Raw genomic sequence first — 23,988 nt, 5'->3', positions numbered from 1 at the left:
TCTTAAATAGGGACGGTTATTTTGGGACACTTTCAAAGTGTTGAGGGATATTTGCCACCTCTGGTGAGCACATTGTAAATGTGTGAAAAATTTTTGGAATAAGTCTGAAGTTAACAAAAACGAGTAAAACTAGGTAGCATTTTTTAAAATCAATAGACAATTTCGGAAGTAATGAATTTTTTAAAGATTTATCCAAAACTATTTCTATGATATTTAGCAGAAAATTTGAATCAGTTGGGTTAGATTCACTTTGAGGGTTCAATAGTTTGTTTAATTGAAATCAAGAAAGATTTGAATTTGTCTTTTTATAAGAAATCTCATAAATTCATTTTTTTTTATTGATTTTAATGAATGGTACCTAGTTTTACTCGGAATTAAACATTATTTTCGAAGTGATTACCAGGGCCGAAAAAAATCCATTTTAAGCGCTTAGATAAGCACTAAAACATTGGTAAATATGCTTGCAAATATGCTCAAAAAACAACAAAATTTAGTGTACAGTTTAATGTTTTTTTACTCAGTTTATTTCTAGGATTGAAAAATTACAATGGACAATCAAGTGTTGCTTGATATTCTCCAATAATAGAGATCATCACTGGCCGTTGTAATTTTTTTTTTAAATATTCGTTATTCTCCATTTGAGGTATATTGTTTTTAATATTTTCAATAACACCAATGTTATGTTATGTTGTTACGTATATGTTATGTTATGATTTGTACACATTTCTTTAGTTCAACGAATAAAAAAACGGCCAAAAAATGGTCACGAAAAATTTATTGAGCCAAATTTTCTTAAGCAGTTTGAAGCTCTTAAAAAATTTGCTACGCTTTCTGCTGTGGTTTGCTACAGTTTGTTTGTGAAGAGTATTTACAAGGTACCCTTGTTTTCAACAGAAATATATGCCCGTTATTATTTCGGAAGGAAAAAGTGAGACAGCAGGTGTGTGTTCTGTCGAGTTCCCCCGAGAGATCCGCCGAGTGTATTTCTGCCGTGAAAAGGCGTTTAATAAGAAAACGAAAATTGTAATATTTTGCCTTTCGAACTTATTTTTTTTTCTCATTAAAAATATACAAAAAATATGGCGCTACAGCCAGGTTTCTATCCAAAGACAATTATAAAACCAATTTGTGTATTAAAGCCCAAAATAGTGTACTTGGAAGGTTTGATAATGCTAACTCATTTATGAATTGAGTAAATTTATATAAAACCCTCAGTAAATCAGAAAGATTTACGGAAATTCGAATTTAATATTAGTAATATGCTATAACATTAAAGAAAATTAAAAACGGATTTTCTCGGAAAATTTACGTGATGGAATTTTTTATTTATTTTTTTTTTCGTAGTAGTACCTAATACTTACCAAAATTTCTAATTCGTTTTTTAAGGGAGATACCTTCCCAGGCCTCTGTTATCTACTAAAGTCTGGAATGGTATGGTTAAAGAGTATTCATGATCTTTGTGAAGAGGAATCCAACTTAGAAAAGAGGAAGAGGAGTTAATCTACACAGAAAAATGTATATGTATAAGTGTATAACTTCAAACACAAATCATTTTTTCTTATCTAGCAAAATACGAAATCGTACGGCTGAATAGCATTTATGATCTCTATGAAGACAAACCCTACTTCGAAAACAGAATGCGCAATTTCGCTAAGAATTAAAATTTATAGAAGTGTATAAATTTGCTTGTTCCTGATTCTGAATGAAGTCACCTTATAGACATCTAAAAGCTTAAATTTGTAGAGGATTTGTACTAATCATGCAATGGAAAAGAAAACCGGATACAAAAAGAGTCCTATACAAATATGCCTATACGCAGAGCCTTATATACCTCTTTTAGAATATTTGTTCTTTAAGGCGCTGGCCCAATGAAGGCTTGCTTTGCACGCCTTACTTTACTTTAATTTGCTTTGATTTACTTCAAAAACTCGTTTGGCCAAATCGCGGCTTGGAACGCTGTCAAAGCTACCAGCTGTGTAGTTAAAAAATTAAGGTCTGTTCCCTTACACTAAGAATAATTTTCCCTCAAAACTCCAGAAAACTAAAAAAAAAAATACAAGCAATCTTTTCAGATTTATTTTTAAATTGATGCGAATTGCATTTCAAAGGAATGATAATAATTATACATATATAGCTATAGGTACATTTATTAAAAAACAAAAAAATACAATTTTTCAAGAGACGACTGACCAGTAGTTTGACATCATAAATATCGCTAGCTTTGTGTGAAAAGTTGCTAAGCCCACTATTTGTGAAACCTCATGATATAGGAAGCAAGCGAAATTAAGGATTAAGGTACTTGTTTTATTTTTTCTCATTTATATTCAATGGAAGGCAAATTTTCTAAGTCCAGAAGAGGCCCCGAAAATCCTATAAGGCCAAAATAATACGAAATCTTTTAATAAAGATCGAATCCTTATGATTCGTATGGAGTTTTACTTTGCTTTAAACACGCAAACATATAATCACTTTTATTAAACTTTGAATAGCTTATATTATATATATTTTTATTTTAATTACGTAAGCAAATTTTTGTTTATAAAAGGGCACAGCAGTTTGAATTCATTTAGAACGGGAACATACCTTTTTGTCAAAAGCCTACAAAGCGCTTTCAAATAAAACATTTGCCTATTTGAAACTTTGAGGCGCTTTAAGCAAGTGAAGCAAAGCTGCCATTTGGCTAGCCTTCATACGTTTTAGTATATTCCAAATAACTTTTGACAGTTCTCAAAGCGAGGCAAGCAAAGCAAGCCTGCATTGGGCCAATACCTATTATGAAGTTTTTTGATTTGAGTAAAAAATTAAAAAAAAAAAAAACATGTCAAGAAATTCTTGCCGCTTGTGCAAAAGCACCCATAGCGTTGCAGTACTGATGTTTTCAGTCCATCAGGATGGGGATCTAAGCCGAAATCGGGCAGAGGTATGCAACAAAACCAAGAGTTAAAATGCCGGAATTGAAAAAAGCGAAAATGGCGAAACTCAAATTTTGCTTTGAAATAAGTGTACATCAAATTGGCTGGCACACTTTATATTATTTCACTAGGTTGATAAGCTACATATGTGAAACAGTTTTGGAGATTGCTGTTTAAAATCTGTCCAAATTTCTAAATGGTTTTTGAGTAGCAATACCATGTCAATTAATATCATATTGTTTCTACTAATAAAGTAGCTATTTATTAGTGCAACAACATTTTGGATAGTATTAATAGAATGTATATTCTAGAGCGAGAGTTCGGAAGCATACAAAATAGTTTCAGTATGTACAGTGTACATTGAACACAAAAGTCGATGCATCGAAAAAAATACATCGATATATCGATGTATATCGGAAGGTCCAAAACATCGGTTTTGTTCGATACATCGAATAGCAAACATCCATGTTTCGATGCATCGATGTTTTTTTTGCATCCCTAATCCATGTTCTGTTTCCCTCGTGTAACCACCACGCAAATATCGGACTGAAAAATACCAAAATAAAGCAATACATATGTAGATACACCTTTTTACATAACTACTACTTTTAAAATTTTTTTGGTTTCTTTTCAAATATGTTTATATAAATGGGGCAATTCACGTCAAATGTCCCAGCGCCCTGAGCGGTGCAAAACAAGCTACTTTTCGATTAGCTGGGAAGCAGACAGAAAATGGGAAAAATAATTCGAAAACTATGATTTCTATAGATTTTTGTATGGGCTATACGATAATACTATGCGTTTTCCAAAATTTTCTCATTTTCATGGTGAAAATTCTGAACGAAAATTTATTTGTAATTTTTTTTGAATTATGGTCATTTTTTTTAGTATTGTTTTAGTTATCTCTATCGAAAGATCAAGTCTTTTTACAAATATGGTCCCCTCTTTCGGCACTTTCTTTCGGCTTTGGCGAATAAATAAAATAATTTCTTTTATGTTTCCGTTGAAATAAAAGAGTTTATTTTTCGTTTTTAATATCTTTAATTATTTCGAATAATTTTATTTACAATAAATGTAAACGAGAGCGATTAGAGAGGTCCGTATTCGTAGGTATGTAGCGAGCGACTAATTTAAGCCTCTCGCTTGGCTATTAGGCAGCCTACTAGAGCTCTTGTTAACAGTCGATTATCCGGTTAACCGATTATTCGAATAGTCGAGTAGCAACTTTTGCATTGACTGAAAATCGAATAGCAAGTATTCGATCGTTTCATCAACTTCGACTAGTCGTGCAATTGATTAACTGTCATTATTCGAATAGTGAAAAATGTTTAAATACAAATTTTTTCTCACTTCAAAACAAAAAATTTGCTTTATCCAAAATGAGTTTACGTAAGCGTAGCTGGGTGTGGAACTTATTTTCTAATTCCGAAGGTGGAAAAGAAGTCAAGTGTACAATATGTGGACAAAATATGGCCTATAATAATTCGACATCGTCTTTGGCAACCCATTTGAAGGCCATTCATAAAAGGAACAAGGAGCAGGACCTGGAAATGTATGTTTATGTTAACGAACTAATAAGTGGTAATTTTCCATAGTTTATCTTCCCCAGGACAACAGATGTAGCCAATAGTGAATGTGCCGAACCAAGCCCGGAAAAAATGTCAAGCGTAGAAGAAAAAACGAAGATGGCGAAACTATTTCAAACGAGCGCCAAGAGACCAGTTCTCGTGCAATAGCATAGATTAATTGCAACAAATATGTTACCCATTTCTCTTGTTGCAACGCCTGGATTCCAAGAGTTTATGAAGGTGATGGATGCACTTTGAATTTTGCGTGTTTTGCTATAAGTCACGTATTGATCTCCATCATAATTCATGCGGTACCACACAATTTTTGGTACTATAAATATTCAAAGCCTATCAAGCACAAAACTTATGAAATATTGAAAGAAAACAACTATTCGAATAGTCGAATCTGTCAAGTAATCGAGAGAAAACAACTAGTCGATTATGAACGGTTAGTCGAAAGTGAACGGTTAATCGATTAAAGGTATTCGATAATTTTTTGAAACAACTTTTTCTATTCGATTGACCGATTAATCGGTTAGTCGATTAACAAGAGCTCTACAGCCTACTCTTTACATATATAAATAATTTTTGTTCACAATAGTAGTACTTCGCTACATAGTTCAATATACAGGGTGTGGTGTAAACGGTAAGCATTTAATTTACAAAATGAAAAGGTAAATGTTATATGTACATATTTCAATTGAGGTAAGTAAATGAAATCTTAGTTTTTAAATCTATTTGCATTCATGTCCTCAACATGCCGGCGGGCCTGCGGCGCCGTGACTTTTACCAGGTCCTGTAGCTTTCCCAGTGTAATTGAAGGCTAGAAGCGCCATTGGAGGGCGGATGATTTCGCTGGAACGGATTGGGTTCGTTTTTCTTGGGGCCTGAAAATATATGGTCGAAAGACATTCTTAGAGTTATGAGGATGAGAGGTGTATTGAGATGAAAATATGAGAGAGGGATAATGAGTTAGTGTAAGATAAGTACACCATTAAGCTATGAGAGTGTTAGGGAGAAAAGAGTTTACGCCGGGCTTTGAGACGGGCGCAATTCCGGTATTGTGTTATTGCTTGCCAATACACTTTTAGTAGCGCTCGAGATGTATTATTGGAGAAATGCGTATGAGTCGGTGGACTACAGTAGCGAGAATTTTGTGTTCTGTGTGCTCTTAACCTTTGTTGCTGATAGCCGTTTAGAGAACGATTTAATAATTTGAGCCAGTCATCATCGAGATATGGTGGAGTGGATCTGATTCTCGTGTAACCAGTTGAGGCCGAGTTTGTTAGCTGGGTAATCTCCATCTGCTTCTGAGTTGGCATTTTACTCCAGAGTGGTGAGTATAGAGTTATAACTGGTCCTTGGGTTTTCATTTTGGGGTGACTTCACGAGTCGGTTGATTTTAAGCGTTTGTGCAAACTTGCATGGGTATTGCAATAACCGTAGCCAAGGCCGTGTTTAGGGACCCCCCACCCCTGAAATGTAGAAATGTAGGATTTTAAGGCACTAAAAACTTGAAAAAAGGCAAAATGAGCTTTGGAAAAAGGCAAAAAAAGGCATATATTTTTTTAATTTTGTTATCTACTTCCTTTATGTACAGTGTGCATGGCCAATTAAAGATATAAAAAATATATTCAGTGCGAAAGTTCCATGAAACTCTGCAATTATTTATCAAAGAAAGACGAAAATTGTGGAAAACAATTTGGAAAGGATGATGAAATATTTAGATCTGAAAACATTGCGTTTCTTGCTGATGAAGGGCTTTTCGAAATCAAAAAGCCAACTGAGTCGACCAGCAGCCGGATTCGAACTTTCGTTATAGCTAAAATATGCTAAAATGCGAAAGCTTACATTTTATCCGCTTTTCGCTAAAAATAGATTAGCCTAAATTTTAGTATCCGCAAGTGGCGCTTTGCAACAAAAGCTGCTGTCAAAATTTGCTTGCATTGGATGGTAAATAGCCCATTTTAATGGTGATAAATAGTGAAAATGGAGCAAAAAAATAGCAGCCTCAATTTGGATTACATTTCATCTCCTGTAGCGTAACCATGGCTAAGTTACAAAGACACTCGCGCCGATTCGCAAAGACTATTGATGAAAAGCCTTCGCAAAAAGGCAAATTTTTTAGAGAAATTTTTTTCCCAAGGTGAATAGAGCTTTGAACATTCTTTTCACAAGTTAGTTTCAAAAACGTTCGTATTCTTTTCAGGATGTTGTCAACGGTTTTTGGTAAATGTGTGCCCTAAAAATTATGCAACTATGTATTATCAATTATCAAAGAAAGTATTACCGTTGCACTACCTCTACACTAAACCAGATTTTACCATCTACCTGTAACAAATGGCTTTTTCTTACATTAGCTCCTTGGAAAAAGCTGCGTTCCCTGTAAAACGCAAGACATCGCAAATAAAAAAAAAGTTAAAATACCTTATAAAATGGCAATAAATAAACACCCAAATTCATAAAAAATAAAGAAGACTTTTACGGCTTTATAACCCGAAAATTGGTATGAAAATACCACTTTATAGAACTCTTTAAATGTATTTTATTGATTATGAATAAGGCCAAAAATATTTAGTATATTAAATGGGTCCAAATTTTAAAAGCATGTAGAATATTATAATTTAAAATTAATCGAAAATTTATAAAGTTCCGCCATTTAATGATTATTTTTTCAATTACGGGGACTTAAATATAATTTTTTTTATTAACAACATTAGTTCTTATCTGTTTTAAATTTTTGAATTATTGTGAGCCGAGGTCGAAAAACATACACTAAAATTTAGAAAGCAATACTGAACTGCCTAGAGTTTGCATGGCAAGGATTTTATCAAGTAGCCTTGAATCAATACTGAGTAGCTGTACTTTGAACTATTTCCTGTAAATAGCAACAACAAAATACTAAAACAGGAATTTCAATTTTTGAATTTCACACAGAAAAAGTGATAATTTGACCTAATGTGCCATGCAGAGATGGTCTCTATTATTATTTATTTATATATTTATTTGTTACAATAACTGACCACAAATCAATTAACTCTCGATGCATTCTGCCTTTAATTGCTTACGTCAGTTTGACTTTTCGTTTACTTAATTAGCAATTGTAAGTCAATACGCTCGATTAGCTGCTAAACGCTTAAGTTAACATTTTGCGGTTTGTTGGCGTTCGTCTACAGTTTTATATGTGTATGTATGTAAGCATGGAATTAAGCTTTCTCAATTAAATGGGGAGTACAGGGGATAATTGCTCAATCACATGAAATACCGTTCGAGGCACAGAATACATACGCACACGTGTACATGCATCAGTGGCGGGTTCAAAAACTCTTTACATGGGTGGTACAGCGATGTACATCTATGTCAATATAAAATAAAACGATATATAAAACAAGTAATTTTTAGCAAAAAGAAAACCGACTTAAAAAAAAATTTATATCTATATATATATATATATTTCATGATCCAATGATCGGATCTAAACCAGATTAGTATGGGACCACCTCCTTTCCGATGCAAAAGGAATTATCGGAATCGGTCGTGGTCCAAAGTTATGCGGTAACATACATAAACAAAAAAAAATATTCCGACGAACCCCTCCTTTTTTGGAAGTTGGTTAATTATATTGGTCACCGTAGTCGTGTTCTTACAATGTGCGGGAACCGAGGCCGATTTCTAATCCCGATTTGTGATACCACAATTTGGAACGGCCCCCTAAACTTTATCGTTAAAACGCTCCGTGCCGATTATGTATTTACTAATACGGCTGATCTCAATGCCCCAGAGCTCCTCGGGGCTATTTAGAAAGAGATAGCTAAAGTGCTTCAACCTTAGCCTCGCAAACGCTGGGCACCTAAGAAGGTAGTGTTGAGGTGATTCTACCCCGTCCTCTTCCAGGCAACTGCGATATAAGGAGTCCGGTAGAATGTTCAGCCTTTTGATTCAATTAATCGCCTGTGAAAGTTGAATCATGTAAATTCTCTATAAGAATGGAAATTAACTTGATGTATGTAACTTGAGATTGGAAATCGCTTCATCTTTTAGGCGCATCAATATTACATAGTTACATCCCAAGCTAATAAAAGCGGGGTAAAAATCAGCTCCAGTTCGTTGGCGACGTTAAAATATATGTAGGTTCCTTGATTTGTGTGATAACACTAAGGCTTTCTGCACATTGGTCGTCCAATCATAGTTGCTTCATCGTGACTATCATGATTCAACGATTACATGACGACTACACTTTCGGACACTCGGTCGTGATATTTCAAACCATTAGGCGTCTAAAAATTCGCTTAGAGCAGATATTTTCTGTTTTTTACTTGATATTCTCGCGAAATTTTTACAAAAGCCGGCAATTTTAAAATAATGAACTATGCTGCAACAATTCTAGACACAATTTTTCATTAATCTCTCTTCTTTTCTTTTCCTGAAATTTGTTTTGTGCACGCACGCAGAGACTATTTGTCATGTTTGATAGTTAAAACTGTCTAATTTATTGAATTTTATTCCAATTATCCACTTTTTAATCATTTCCACAGATTTTATGAAAGAAATACTCATTTTTATATAATTGCATAACGATTAGCAAACGACAGTGTCGTACTTATCCGTTTCTGCATCTTCTACGATTTGCCGATAACTAGCCGATTACGAAAAGTATGCAGACCTCCATTGAAATGCACGTGGTCGGCTCAAAATTTCAGGGCGAGATGATAACGCAACTATGATTGGACGACAAGTATGCAGATAGCCTAAGACGGATGGCTGGAGGGAGGGGAAGTCCGGGATCCCGGACTTTTTAAGGTTTTAAGGGGATTTGTAATTTGCACTGATGGCAATAATAGAAACTCCTTTTCTTGACCAGTATTGGCTATATTTCTTTTTTTATTTAGTAATTAATATTTTTTTATAAATGTGTAACTTATTGTACATATAACACCGCGCGATAGTAAATTTTAAACACAAATATCAAAATATTCGCGAAACCGTGGGCCAAATATAGTAAAATTGCGTTTCTAGTTTTTCACTCTGACGTCAGTAATTCAAAAATGATTTAAAAATGTAAGAGAAATGTGCTTAGAGAAGAAGTATGGGTATAAAATTAATGAGGAGATCCTGTAGAACTTAAACATATTCAAGTTTCTAGTGCAGAAGGGCTGGTAAATATTGAAAATGAAATTTTATCCTTGAAATTTCGCAATATTTGTTCGAATTTCGTTCTTCTAACTTTGTCAGTTTAAAAATTACCTTTCGTCCTGGTGAATCCAAAAAATTTAAATTTTTTAAATTCTAAAGAAATTTCCTATTGCATTTGTTACCCATATTTTTAATTCTACATTGCATTGAATGTTTTAATATATTTTAGAATTAATCATATCTTTGAAATTACAAAGTCCCTCAAAATAAATCCTGCGGTCAGAGAGAAAAAATAAAAACGCCACTTTAAATAAAAAGCTAGGTTTCAAACCATAGTACAATAATTACAGGTATTGTCTTCCAAGAGAGCTTTGCTTCACATCGAAATTCGTGCTCCCTTATTTTCATTTTGACGCAGTTCAATGTTGATTATTTTACTTTTATTTGACTTTGCTTTTTGTTTTCGCTCAATTTAATTTTTATAATTTTTCAAAACAAAAGAAAAATGTTTGAAATGAAGTGAGACATACAAATTTTGAATTCAATTACAAGCAAATGTTTTTTTCCGGCTTTTGCAAATTGAATAAGTTCTCTGTAAAGACTGGTTTTCACTATGTCATTTTTTTACGCCTAAATTTGGCGACATATTTTGACCCAACTTTATCTCCTTTATCCATACCTTTACCGATGATATTATGGGCCAAAAACTGACAGATAGGCGATTTTCGCAGCGCATGTACACGACTACAGACCTATCCTGATTCAAATTAATCGATAAACCGCTTTTTGATCCCATTTGACAATGTGTTTTCACTTATTTAACGACATATGCCACTGAATTTGACATAGTGAAAACCAACCTTAAGATGGTTTGTTAAAAAAAAATACGTGAACACATATGGTATAAAGGGTATAGAAAAAGGGATGTTTCCAGCAGTACACGTTTTATTGTGGGCAACAATGATATTTTTTAAATAAGGCATATCGGAATATGCGCTCTCTGGGAAGACAATACCTGTAATTATTGTACCATGGTTTCAAACCCATTTATTTATTATTTATTTCATGGTAGGAGAGCTTCTCAAACAATATAGAAGCAATTTTTTTGATTCAAGTTGTTGAAAAGTAATGAATATCTAAATCCGGGGACTAATCCCGGGATCCCGGGATTGTGAATTAACATCCCTACTACTTACTCAGTAAAACTCTTAGCTGGTATTAATATTTCTTTGTACCCGTATTGTTGATATCAAGGGTCAAATTGATTCCCAATTGAAAAAAAGTAAATAGGCGTTAATGTACAAATTGTAGTTAAGATCTGGATATTATAAAATTATATACCTCTTTTAAACAGAAATAAAATTTTTTAACTTCATCATAAATTATTCATCACTTATTCACTTAATACTTACTGTTTGAGTAACTAATTATATACGTGTCCAGTGGAGTCCAGAAATATCAGTTAATGGTTAAATAATAGAATTGTTTAAAATTATATAATCATGCAAATTTATCGATATCGATAAAACACAAGGATTTCTTTAAATATTTTTCAATGAAAATATAAGCAGAAACTATTTATTGAGGTTCGAAGCCCCGAAATTCTGCCAATTTTAATCCAAAACATTACTTCTGCCTATATGTATGTACTAATGTACTTACATATGTATGTATGTAAATATGAATTTACATACATACAAAGGCAAATTGTGTATATTATCAAGCTTTTCAATAGCAACTTGCTCAATGGGATATTTGACACGCATAGATAATATCACATGACTTAATCCATCTCCTCCCACTTCTTGCTTCAAAAAGGGGTACTTCGTTTTGTGAAAATTTAAGTGCAGTAAACGCATTCCAAAGCGAAAGGTTTTACTAACAAGCACTCAAACATACTAATGGATATATGAACAATATATTGAACATACCTTATATATTGAACATACCTATGCACATTAGAGTGGTCCTTAAAAAAATCAAATTAACGATTTTTTTCAGCCTCATCCCCTAAATCGGTAATACCACGGTCACAAATAACACATATAAATTTTGGTCTCGATTGGAGATAGTTAAGGTGTGTCGCACAGGGGGCAAAGTAAAATTGTAAAAAATTCTGATTATTTTGATTCCGTTGATAATATTTAAAAAAAATTGTATGCAGAGATTTTAAGCTTTTGAACTAATTTCGTATATAAAAAAGCTGGGGTTTTTGGAGATTTTTTTGAAATAGGTCCAGCACACGTAAATCTATGTAAATATTTTTCCGAAATATTTTGACGGAAGTCTTAGAATAAAATAAACTGTATATTTTCGATGAAAAAACAGTACCAATTTTTTTTTATATGGGTACTGATGCACCCTTATGTACATGTACATATGAATTTCGAGGGCTTATATTCAATGTGACATATGTGCAGTTTTTACAAAACTGACATTCCTATATAAAAATCGATCTTAGACTTAACGGCAATCGATTATGTTAATGCTGACGTTGTATATCGCCTGTGAAAAGAATTAATGTCAAAATCTTTCTTTTTGCTCTAATTATTTCAACTGGCATAATTCCACCATGCCTAAAACCGACCTTTAACAAATTGGCTTTCTCAGACCAACAGACTTGGATTTTCCTTGAGTAATTTATTTGCATTTGAAGTCGACCGAGGAAAATGTTTGTGGTTTCGTTTCTTAGAGTAACTTCAAAAACTCATAACTTCTAAACCCCCAAGACTTCATCTCGGAAAAAATGTTATTGAAAAGGATTTTTTTTAGTATCTTTATTGCATATGGTTTAGTCAAAATGAATTTGGGAAAATGGAACGTAATTTTAAAATTTAAAAAATCAACGTCATTTAAAAGACATTTGTATAAAAAAGTATTAAATGGTAAAGCAGGTGGATAACTTAATTCATTGCCTTAACAATGATACCTGTGTATGTACATTTGTAATTCGAGCAAAAAATTGTGAAATTTTAAAGAATTTTGCTGACCTAGCAATGGCGAACCTCCGAGTGCATTTCTGCCATTAAAAACAGCTTCTCATAAAAATACAATCGCCGCTCGGAGTCTGCGTAAAACTGTTTAATACAAAAATTAAAGCACTTCTTTACGATACTACAACAAAATGCTGCGAAACCTATTTTCGCAATTTTGCAAAATCCAAATTGTTTTTGGACCCATGGTTACTTCGACAAATTTGCTTACAATTATACGTAAAATCCTCCTGAGCTATACACTTTTACCGCCTTAATGTATGAACCAGAAATGCTAATCCCGGGGTCCCGGGACCCCGGTCTTTTTTAAGTCCCGAAAATCCCGGTATTATTTTCCAAGAATCCCGAGATTTGCGGTATTTAGAATTTACAATCGTGGCAACAATAATAACGCCTTGTGTTGACCAGTTTTGGCTATATTTCTATTGTTTATTGAATTTTAATATTATTTTATAAATGTGTAGCTCACTAATCATATCGCATACCTAGATCTAAAGTGCGATCAACTCAAAAAAAAAAATAGGCTATTTTTTCGCATAAATAAATTCATAGGACTTACATCCAATTATTACAAATTTTTTTTTCTCATGACTATATATAGGGCTCGCCATCTCATGCACTAAAAAAATCGAAAATATGCGCATATAATATACACTTAAAATTCAAAAATATATTTAAACAGGTAAAATATGCAACAAAGATTTTCCTAACATTTTACTGCCGGTACAAAAATAAAAAACACATGCCTTTTACAAAAAAAAAATAAAGAAATCAATTTACTATAATTTTCTACATATTTATGTAGAAAATTTGTTTATAATCAAGCAGTCAGTTACAATCAGAGTTGGGCAAAATTTATTCGAATGACGAATAACAAATGAATAAATTGTTTTTCTTGTTATTCGTAAATAATAAATAATTTTGTTTATTCAAAAAAAAAAATTATTCGAATGACGGATAAATTATTTTATTCGTTATTCGAATAATTATTATCTTCATTAATTATTCGAATAACGAATAAAATAATAATAAAAGAAGTAATTTATGTATATAGATATGTACATATATTTATGTATAAAATGATAACCGTTTTCGTTGTTGCGATTTAACTCAAACCTCTGGATAGATTTAAGTCAAATTTTCGGAGGTTATTCCCTGCGCATAAAGTCCTATTAAAGGCTACTAGAAAACTCCTTGGTGGCGATGGAGCCGAGTTATTTATAAAAGCCGTATTTATGAACCGATTTCGTTCAAATTCAAAATGTGTTCTTCCTGCATGATGAAAAATACTTGTGCGAAAAATGGACCCGCTAGGTGGCGCTGCTGTTGAGTTATTTAGAAAATCCCTATTTATTGTACAATCAGGTTGCAATTCATAATGGTGCTGCAGTCGAAATCATTAGAAACCCCATATGTTTGGACTACTTTGTTTTTTATGTTTATATTATATGAATTTACGATGTCTTACGTCGTCATACACCCTAAATGCGACTTTGCATCTACCTCCGCTTGATGAAATTGCTCGGGCGGCCATTGCTGCAGCAGTAAGACTCAAGGAAACCAGCTCTTGGATATTTTAAAAGTGGCGAATCAGCAAGGAAAGTAACGACCACATCCTTCCAAGAAAGACCACTGTTGGTATATTAATGGCCAAATTTTACATCGAGGATTTTTGGCTCTCCTATAATAGAAAACGCACATCTGTGCTCTTCAGCTTCCTTATAAGGACTTTTGTTGGCCTACATGACATAAGCCTAGAGGCTGACGCATCGGACCAATGTTGTAGTTGCAAGATCATAGAAGAAGATTACGCACGCTTAGAAAAGATCTCACAAGTGGAAATAAGACCATCGGTAAAGCTCACGACATTGAACGGGATTTTTTCTTGCATATAGCATCAGAGCGCTATTTTTTTGGCAGAAATATGTGTGAGAAGCGTTCTGCTCTTTAGTTGTTCAACCTAAATTAAGATTTTTTACTTTACCCATATTTGGTTTTCAACGCTATTCTTGCATGGGCCAACGCAAAAAATCTTATCAGGGGCCGCGAAACCAGAGGGAATGAGCTAGTATTCTTGACAAAATAGTAAACAAAATTCAGCTAACTCACAATCCTTGACAATAGAAATAAAAGTAAAAGGTGGCTCAATGTGTTAAAAATGAGTTTTTATTCATTATTTAAAATAACGAATAAAACAACGAATAAATTATTCGAAAGCAATTTATTCACGAATAATTTATTCGTAAATGAGTTATCTGCGAATAATTATATTACGGATAAAATTTTATTCGAATAATTATCTAAATAACAATTTATTCGAATAATGCCCAACTCTGGTTACAATCTTGTGTAAATAGAAACCTTAACAGTTTAATACAAGACGGATCTATACAAGGTGGTGTTACCGGAGCCGCTGATTTGACGGCGAATTTGTACCTTTTGTCAAAATGATGTGTTTGTTGTAATTTTGTTTTGTACTGATTGTCAATGTGCGTATAATTTGTTATTGTAATTTTTGTTTTTGTTCTGCCAACACCACCTTTTACATGATTCAATAACACAAGGTTCGATAAACTGACAGTTGTCTCTCTCGCACCGCTCCCTTAGCAGTCGCACCGTGTTGCTTCTTCGCAAATTTACTTGGAAAAAGTGTAGTTTTGCTGTGAAATAGAAGTCTAAGCTTTTGTGCAATATGTTTATTTGTAAATGTATATGAAGCACATTTAACTGATGAAAACATAAATTGTTTTTAAATTGGATGTTTACATAAATTTCATAGTAGTTTTATTTTAATTTTGAGTCCTTTTGCAGTTTTTATACGTAAATAGAACATAAATTACGTTTACAGTGAAACCTCTCCTAACGGACACCTCTATTAGACGGACATCTCCCTTGGGCGGACATTTTTTCCTATACCAAGTTTTAAGTATAAATTTCGGAACAAATTACTCTGCCTTAAGCGGACACTCTCTTGGCCGGACGCGGACAGTTATTTTGCATAAAATTGACACAAAAACTCTATTGGGCGGACGCGAACCTCTTATCAACGGACATTAAGATTTATTTTCATAACAAATCAAACAAAAACCTCCGTTGAGCGGACGCGAACTCCTCATAGGCGGACTACTAAATGGAAAAAGGGGACTTCCCGCACAAAATGTGATTGTTATGCACACATTTAGTTTGGTTTGCGCAGTGGTTTAGGTTCGTTATTTGAATTGTCAGAAACCCTTGGAGACTGATAAAAACATGAAAACTGAAAAAGGTACTGACACTGAAAAAAATTAAAAATTTAACTTACGTCAATCGACAATTTCCCAGTTTTTTATGTAATGAATCTATGGTTTTATGTAGTTTATGGACTACAATGTAATATTTATTTTTATTTTGTTATTACTTAATATGTACTTACGCACATAAATGAAATGTGCATTTTTGAAAAAATACATGCACATTTTTGTTTGAATGATGTAATATCAATATCTTTTATTCAAATAAGAAATAGTGACTATTCAATTAATTAAAACATTAAAAAGTTCTAAAACAGCCTTCCCCTCCATTAAGCGGACACCTCTCTTGGGCGGACAAAAAATGACTGACGGTGAGTGTCCGCCCAAGGGAGGTTTCACTGTATTAGGAAAAATTGAAAAAGCAACAAAGTCTAAGCGGTAAAGCAGGAAAGTCTAGAAAAAAGAAGTCTGATGAGGAGATGTGGTGATCTCCGAAATAGCTGCTATAACTTCTACTGCTTAGACTTTATTGCTTTTTCAATTTTTCCTAATAAACAATCGTGGTACAAAGCTCAATAAAAATATTAAAAAAATAAATAAAATGTTAATAAGCCACAATAACATTGACATAAATTACGTAATTCACGTAGATACATATATTAATATTTCGTTCAATATTTCGTTTATAATGCCAGATTTCCTGCAAATACATTAGAATTAAAAAAAAACAATTTCAGTGCTAATTGCCTGCTTTGCGTACTTCTCTACTACCATTTGCGCAACGAAGGATTGCATTCTTCGCCTTCCTCTGTCCTTCGTAAATGCAACCTTTTGTAAGGGAGTGTCAAACCGCGGCTGTCAATAATTACACTGTGAGACAAATGGTAGGGGTCAGTGATCGGGAAGGGTTCAAACTACCGGGGAAAGTTATATCGGTAAAAAAGAAGTTATACGTGTCCCGGCGTTTCGCAGGGTCACGTCTAGGAATCGAGATATATCGATTTGAAGTTAGTAACTATCATATAGGGGAAATTGTCACCTTTGGTGGTCTTTTTTTTTACATAACTCGAGAACCACTAGTCCGATTTTGCTCCAACAAATTTAAAAAAATTAAAAATTACAATTCCTTTAATCTGTTCATATAACGTTTTTCTATATAATCAACAGTTTTGCCGGTAAAAATAAATGTATGAAGAAAAAAAATATTTTTTGATTAAAATATTAAATTTTTTTATTTTTTAAATTCATAAAAAATCCAAAAGGAAAAAAGGCAAGTCGCATTACTTTCACGCAAAGTCACATAACCTTTAAGCAAAATAGACATAGATCATGAAAATCGATGGACGCGTTTCGCTTTTATTCACAATTAAGTGAAGGTATCTCATTTTGACAAGAATATTGATTTTATGTTTCAATGAATTTGGATAATATTTATTATATATTATTTATTATTAACACGTAAAATTAAAAATTATTACAGGTAATTATTAGGTTATTACATAGATACATAGGTTATAAAAATCGTTGAACGCAAAACTTATTTTCGTTTGTTTGCGCCCTTTTCTTTCTTGCGTGGTGGTTCGCCCACTTGTTCAGAGTCTGTATCGGATGAGGATCTGTCTTCATCTGGAAAAAATCAATTGTTTTTAATCAGTCAGTTAACTTCATTTTTGTGAGTTACCCTCGGAGGAAACTCCCATTGTATATTCTTCTTCTTCATCTTCATTGTCGGGATCGTACGTCTTTTGCGACCACCAACAAATTTCAGCCACCAGCGAATCGAGCCTTTTGCCTTTATATCGCGTTTCCATTGGAATTGCCACTTGATGGAAGCGCTCGCCATGTTCATCCGACTCTGAGGCTTGCTGCTTGCTGAAGTATTCGAGATGGTGATGCAAGAAGTGAATTTTGAGGGACATATTCACTCCAATTTTCTGGAAGTAGTGCAACATCTTGTTCACAAGAGCGGGGTAATTGTGTGCTTGCGTACTTCCCAAAAAATATCGTATGACTTTCTTCACTGCCCTCCACGCAAAGTAATCATTACCGTCTAAAGCACCTTTAAATTCCTTTGATTTCATGAGCTTTCGTATACCCGGCCCATTCAGAACACCTTCCTTCAATTTTGCTTCGCTGATTGGTGGGAAAATATTTTTCAAACAATCAAGAATTTTCGGTTGCTTCACAATGGCCTTGATGAAATTTTTTACGATTCCCAGTTTGATATGAAGAGGGGGCATGAGGACGTTCTCCATTGGCACCAGTGGATCATATACACAGTTGTGTCCTTTCTCCGTTGGATCTCGAGCAAGCCAGTCATGCGTTTCGTATTGGTTTCCTTTAAATCGGGTATCCCAAAGACACAAGAAACACATGTTTTTCGTATAGCCTCCTTGGAGACCTCTTAGCATCGCCACGACTTTCAGATCACAACTGATCCGCCACATGTGATCAGTGTAGCAAACTTTATCCAAAATTATTTTCATGGAATCGTATGTTTCGCTCATGTCTGTGCTGTAGCCAATGGGAATGCTTGGTTTTTTATTATATTTATGTAGCAAAACGACTTTCAGGCTTGATTTCGAAGAATCGATGAACATTCGCCAATCAGCTGCGACATAATTAATGGCCATCGCCTCCATCAGTCCCTTTATATCGTGGCAGTAAACAAATGTGTTTCCTTCGTTCAGTGGAATAGCAATTGTCGTCTTCGATATCCGGTGACTTTGACATTAGGCTCCAAATTGTTGCCTTCTTTCAAAAGCTGGGCAAGTTTTTCTGCTTCACGTTGAGAAAGGTTTAATTCTGCAACAATCTTGTCCATTCTTGCTTGTGATATTGGAATTATTTTGTTCGATGGGCCGGCTTCTGGTGTTGGTTTGTAGGTGAAATCCGATTGATCCATTGTTTCAATAGAAAAAGAAGTTTCTGTCAGGACTTGGAAGCGGTGGAATTGGTATTTCATCCGAATGCGGTAGAGGTATTTGTGCACTTTTAACAGATATGTAAACTCTTCGTTTAAGGCCTTTACGATTTACTCCACATATTTTGTTTGCGCAAGCGTAACAGTTGTCGGAATCTCCTGGATCAGTCCAAATCATTGGTACACCAAAACGAAGTGAACTGCGTTTCCCTTGGATCCACATGTTAAGACCATTGTAGCACGTTTTACAAATTTTGTCTGGGACCCACGAAACGCCGCGAATTATTTCGGAATCAAAATAAAGTTTAAAAGCGCGCTCCACTTGCTCAGTGAGTAATGCAGTATTTGTTGAAAAAGCTCTTTTGCCACAAACGTAACAAAATAAATTGATATTTTCTGGACAATTTGCACTCATTTCGGTTTTATACTTTTATTACTTTTTCGTCACTTTAAAAAAATCGTACTTTACGCGTTCGGAGACACTTGTTGACAAAAATCGATCAATGAACACCTATAAATACTACGTGAGTTTCAATATTTTACTGAGAGGTACTTATGAATTGGCGCATCTTTTAAGGGTGGCTATATACCTGATTCGTGTGCGTTTTAAATTTTTCGAAACGTTCTAAAACATGACCACTCATAAATGTGGGTGCAATTTGTGTAAAAAAATCATGCAGGTAGCCAACGGAAAAAACCCAGGAGGTGAACACAAGGCGAATCTACACAAAGTGGTGTTATAGGATCCGTTGATTTCACGGCGAATTTTTACCTTTTGTCAAAATGATGTTTGTTGTAATTCTGCTTTTTACTCATTGTCAATGTGCGTATAATTGGTTGTTGTAATTTTTGTTTTTGTTCTGTCAACACCACCTTCCCTGCAGAAAAAAATTATCAATTGATAAAAAATAACCTAGTTATAGTTAGCTTTTAGTTAGTTTTTGCGGGATTTCTATAAAATATATAACTTGTAGTTAGCTACAAGAAGCTAACTTGAAACAAGTGGACAAGTAATGCAGGAGTAAAGCTCGAGATTGTTTTCTTTAAACGCGTTTCTATTTAAATACCCTGCACTTCGCAAATGATTTTTCGAACTGAGGGCAAATAAAAGGAAGATGGAAATTTCATATTATCATTTTGAAGTTATGTCTGACGGAGTTCGAATATGGGACCTACGCCAGAATATGTAAACAAATATGAAATGTAATAAAAAAAGAAAAATGAAAGAATCAATAAAAATAAAAATATTTTGTTTTTCCTATTGATATTTTATGTCCAAAAGTAGTTAGTTACAAGTTAATTACATCGAATGCAGAGGTAACCACCCTTGACTATTTCGTGGCCATCGCCGTAGAAATTTAGTTAGCTTTCGTCAAAGAAAATATACAGATAATAGTGACTTTTAGCTCCTTCCTAATCAACTTAAAGGTAGCTTATAGCTAGATACATTTACTGCAGGGTTGTATAAATTCGCCTTGGGTGGTCAGCTTCGGCAGAGCATTTTTATAGTGTGCGTGCAATTGATGTCACTGTGTGCGTGCGAACAGATCGCCCTACAAGAACAGTGATAGTCATTTGATTAATCATGTGTAACTCAATGGTGATGGAAATGTCCATCAAACACTCCCATCACGTTTTTAAGACCAATATGCAAAAAATGATGAAAACAAATGTATACATGTGATATTTTATCTTTTTTCACCTTATGACCTTATTTAATGGTATCTTTTTAACCAACGCAAAATTTACAAATGTGTTAGTAAGATAAATGAGAATGTGTTAGTTCCCATTATCCAATTCTTGCAGGGCGTGCAGTTGAATGAAGTTTTCGCTGCCTTCCCAAACAGAGCGTATATGTATACGCGAATACGACGCGACGACGCCCGCCGGGAAGACGCTGCCCAGGTCTGTTCTAAAACATTCTGCAGGAATGGCTTGCAGAGTGCCTTTAGCCTTATCCTTGCGAGGGTTGGACAGTCGCACAGGCACTTTTAACTTCCTGAGCGAGGAGCCCATGTTCACCGCGTGGGACACATTCAGTACGGAGCCGCACCTTGCTAGTTCGTCCGCTGCATGGTTAATATAAATGTCCCTATGTCCCAGGACCCATATTAGGGTAATTTCGTATTGATCAGATACATAGGCCAGTTCTCTCCTACAGTCTTCCACTAGTTGAGATCTAACAGAGGTAGAAGAGAGTGCCTCAACAGAAATTTTTTGCCAAGAGATTTCGCACTAAATTTAAATGGTTTTATTTGCATTTATTGTAAAATATACTAAAATATCCGCAAGAAATATGCTAAATCAGGTATTTTTGCAAAATATGCAACATCATGCAAAAATTATTAATTAAATAAAACATTCAATTAAAGTTAATTTCCACTGAAATGAGTTTGGTGAAACGCAGCCTTAATCCCGTTCTCATAGGAAGAAGTAGTATAGTACAAGTGAAATTTTCGTAAGGAATATCTCTAGAAGTATTTTAAGTAGGGCACCGAAACTCTTTGTTAGTTTTGTTAATGTTAGTAATACCGGCTGAGTGGTTAGAGGTGTATACTAGTATCCATCATATTACCATAAAAAGGCCTACCATGGGCGAGATTTTTTATAAGTCCTAAGTACCTTAACTCGCTTAAAAATATTCAGCTTTAGTAAAGTGAGAGCAAATATAAAATAGTATAATATGTTTAACTTAATTTGCATAAAAACGTGGGGTAAAACCCGCCGGTATAATCCAGTAACTAATATATATTTTCTTTTGTTTCAGATATTCGAAGTAAACGCCCTATAATTTGCAATACTAAAACGTGTGCGTGAAAGAAGTTTTAATCTACGAAAAATAATAAATTATCATCCGGTATGCAACTAACGCATATAAAATTATAAAATTATCGTCGCAAATTTAAAAGGCTATTATTTTTTTATTTAATAATAGAGAATAAATATGTGAATAACATTAAAAACAACGTTGCGGTAAGAATGAGAATCAAAGAAAGTGTTTTCTTATTTGTTTCATATTGTTTGTGTTTTTAAAAAACGAAAATCCTGAATGCCTTCTAACTTTAAGGAAAAATCGAACACAATAACTTACGAGCCAATAATCATACAAATCTAGTATTAATTGCCTTCGAACAAGGTAAAACTTACCCTCGATCAGTAAGCCAATTCTAAACTAAGGTAATTATTTTACAAAAATGGCAATGCTAGAGGCCCGGCCTTATAGGCCTTTTAAATCGAGCGAAGAATACTTGGAGGCCATGAAAGAGGACTTGGCCGAATGGTTGAGTACACTCTATCCGAATTTGAATATTAATGCCGAGAATTTTATGGACCGCTTAGACACAGGAGTAGCATTATGCAAGGTAAGTTTGAGAGAATTTCAGTTACTAGTATCGCCCAGTTGTCGAAATTCGATATCTTTTTTCATACACTTTTGAATTTTACCTGTCACCAATATTAACTCCTTTATGCGAATTACTATTTTGAATTATGAATGTTAATACCGGATTGGTTAATGCTAATTCTACCAAGCCTCCTCCAAATTTCTTCAGTCTTTCTTTTGTCTGAGAGCATCTTGGACGTTAAAAGCTAAATTGCCCACATCTACATAAACTCTTTCTTTTTTCATCAGAATCGTTAACGGTTGAGAAAGTATCTTGAGGATTTACAACAGAAGATTTTCTCTAATGGCGGTTTCACGCGGGTTTTGGTCAAGACTGGGCCAAGGCCCAATATTTTTCCATCATACGACTGGGCTACAAAGTTACACCAAATTTTATGTTACTAATATGTGTTCTAAAAGTGAAAAAAATTTGATCATAAATATGATTTTTTAGGATAGCTCTCAATCCCTGCGCCAAATGTCGGAAGACAAACACACTGATCCTTCTAAAACTTTTGCGCAAAACAACAATCATTCAATGCGATTTTAAAATCTGGGAGAAAATGGTTCCCAATTGAATGTACACGGCCTCTTTTCCAAAATCTACTACTTTTCGACGTAAGTACGGTATCGATAACATATGTTGCTGTGTCCAATTTCAGGCCGTTAGCATAAGTGGTTCCAGAGATAAGCGATATGAGAGTTTCAGTTTGTATGGGAAGTGCCAAGCCCACTTTCCCAGTACCTATCTTTTTTCACCGTAAGTAGGGTATTTACAATCTATCCATCTGTGCTAAGTTTCATTTCCCCAGCATAATTGGTTTTAGAGATATAGTGGTTTTCACATTTTAGTCTATATGTCGGATGCCACGCCCCCTATGTATCGGGATTAACATTTTTGGATTAGAGGAAGTTATATCCTTTAAATCGGTATATGTTTCATTGAAATCGAGCCAACGGTGCTTTCAAAAAATGGATTGCAAAATTTTCTTGTGCCGTTATACATACACCGTATATACACCATATTATACACCATATTTGTATACATACATAAGAACTTTGGAGTATGTAGGTATTTATGACTGCTAATAGTAAAAAGGAAAATACGCAGTTTTCTAAGTTCATCAGAAGAAGGAGACTTTTAAAAGTTTATAAATAAGTATGATAGCGACTTTTGCAAGAGTAGTTAACATTTGATGGTATTTTTTCTGAATACTGAAAGATTTTGCATTATGTTGTTAGTGGACATGAAACTACTTTAAATACTGGTACGTTACCCATCAAAAAACTAAAAATCGAAAAAAATTTTACATAGTGCACTTTGCAAGTGGACTACTCATATTTACTGTACTCTCTTGTTTTTCCCTACTATCAAACTTCAAAAACTTTAGAAAAGCGAAACTCGTCTTACAGTATACATACATACTTCAGCTTGGCTTGAAAGCTTGCATAATTCCAAAAGCCGTTTCTTCAATACATTTTTTCCAAAATCTAAATGCATTTTGAGCAAAAAAAATAGAACATAGACAAGCAATTTCTACGTAAAAAACAAAACCGACTTTGATTCTCATATAAAAATTTATGAGTACCGTTAATTGTATCCAATGGAACCACCTCGGAGACACTATCTTTCTGATAGAAACAGAAAATATATCACCATTTGCACCTCAGATTTTAGGGTAACTGACTGGCATAACTTCCATGGGCCCATGGAAGTTATTTCAGACTTAATTTCCACGAAGATCAGACATAACTTCCATGGAATTTATGCCATGACATAACTTCCAGAAGATTTCCACGAAATTACCATGTCATGACTTAACTTACACAATAATTAGATCGCCAGA

The sequence above is a fragment of the Rhagoletis pomonella genome, unplaced genomic scaffold (genome assembly GCF_013731165.1).
Source record: "Rhagoletis pomonella isolate Grant_MI unplaced genomic scaffold, Rhpom_1.0 Rhpom_scaffold_00002, whole genome shotgun sequence".
NCBI lineage: Eukaryota > Metazoa > Arthropoda > Insecta > Diptera > Tephritidae > Rhagoletis > Rhagoletis pomonella.
The sequence above is the reverse complement of the archived record's forward strand: the minus strand, read 5'-3'. Positions refer to the sequence as shown.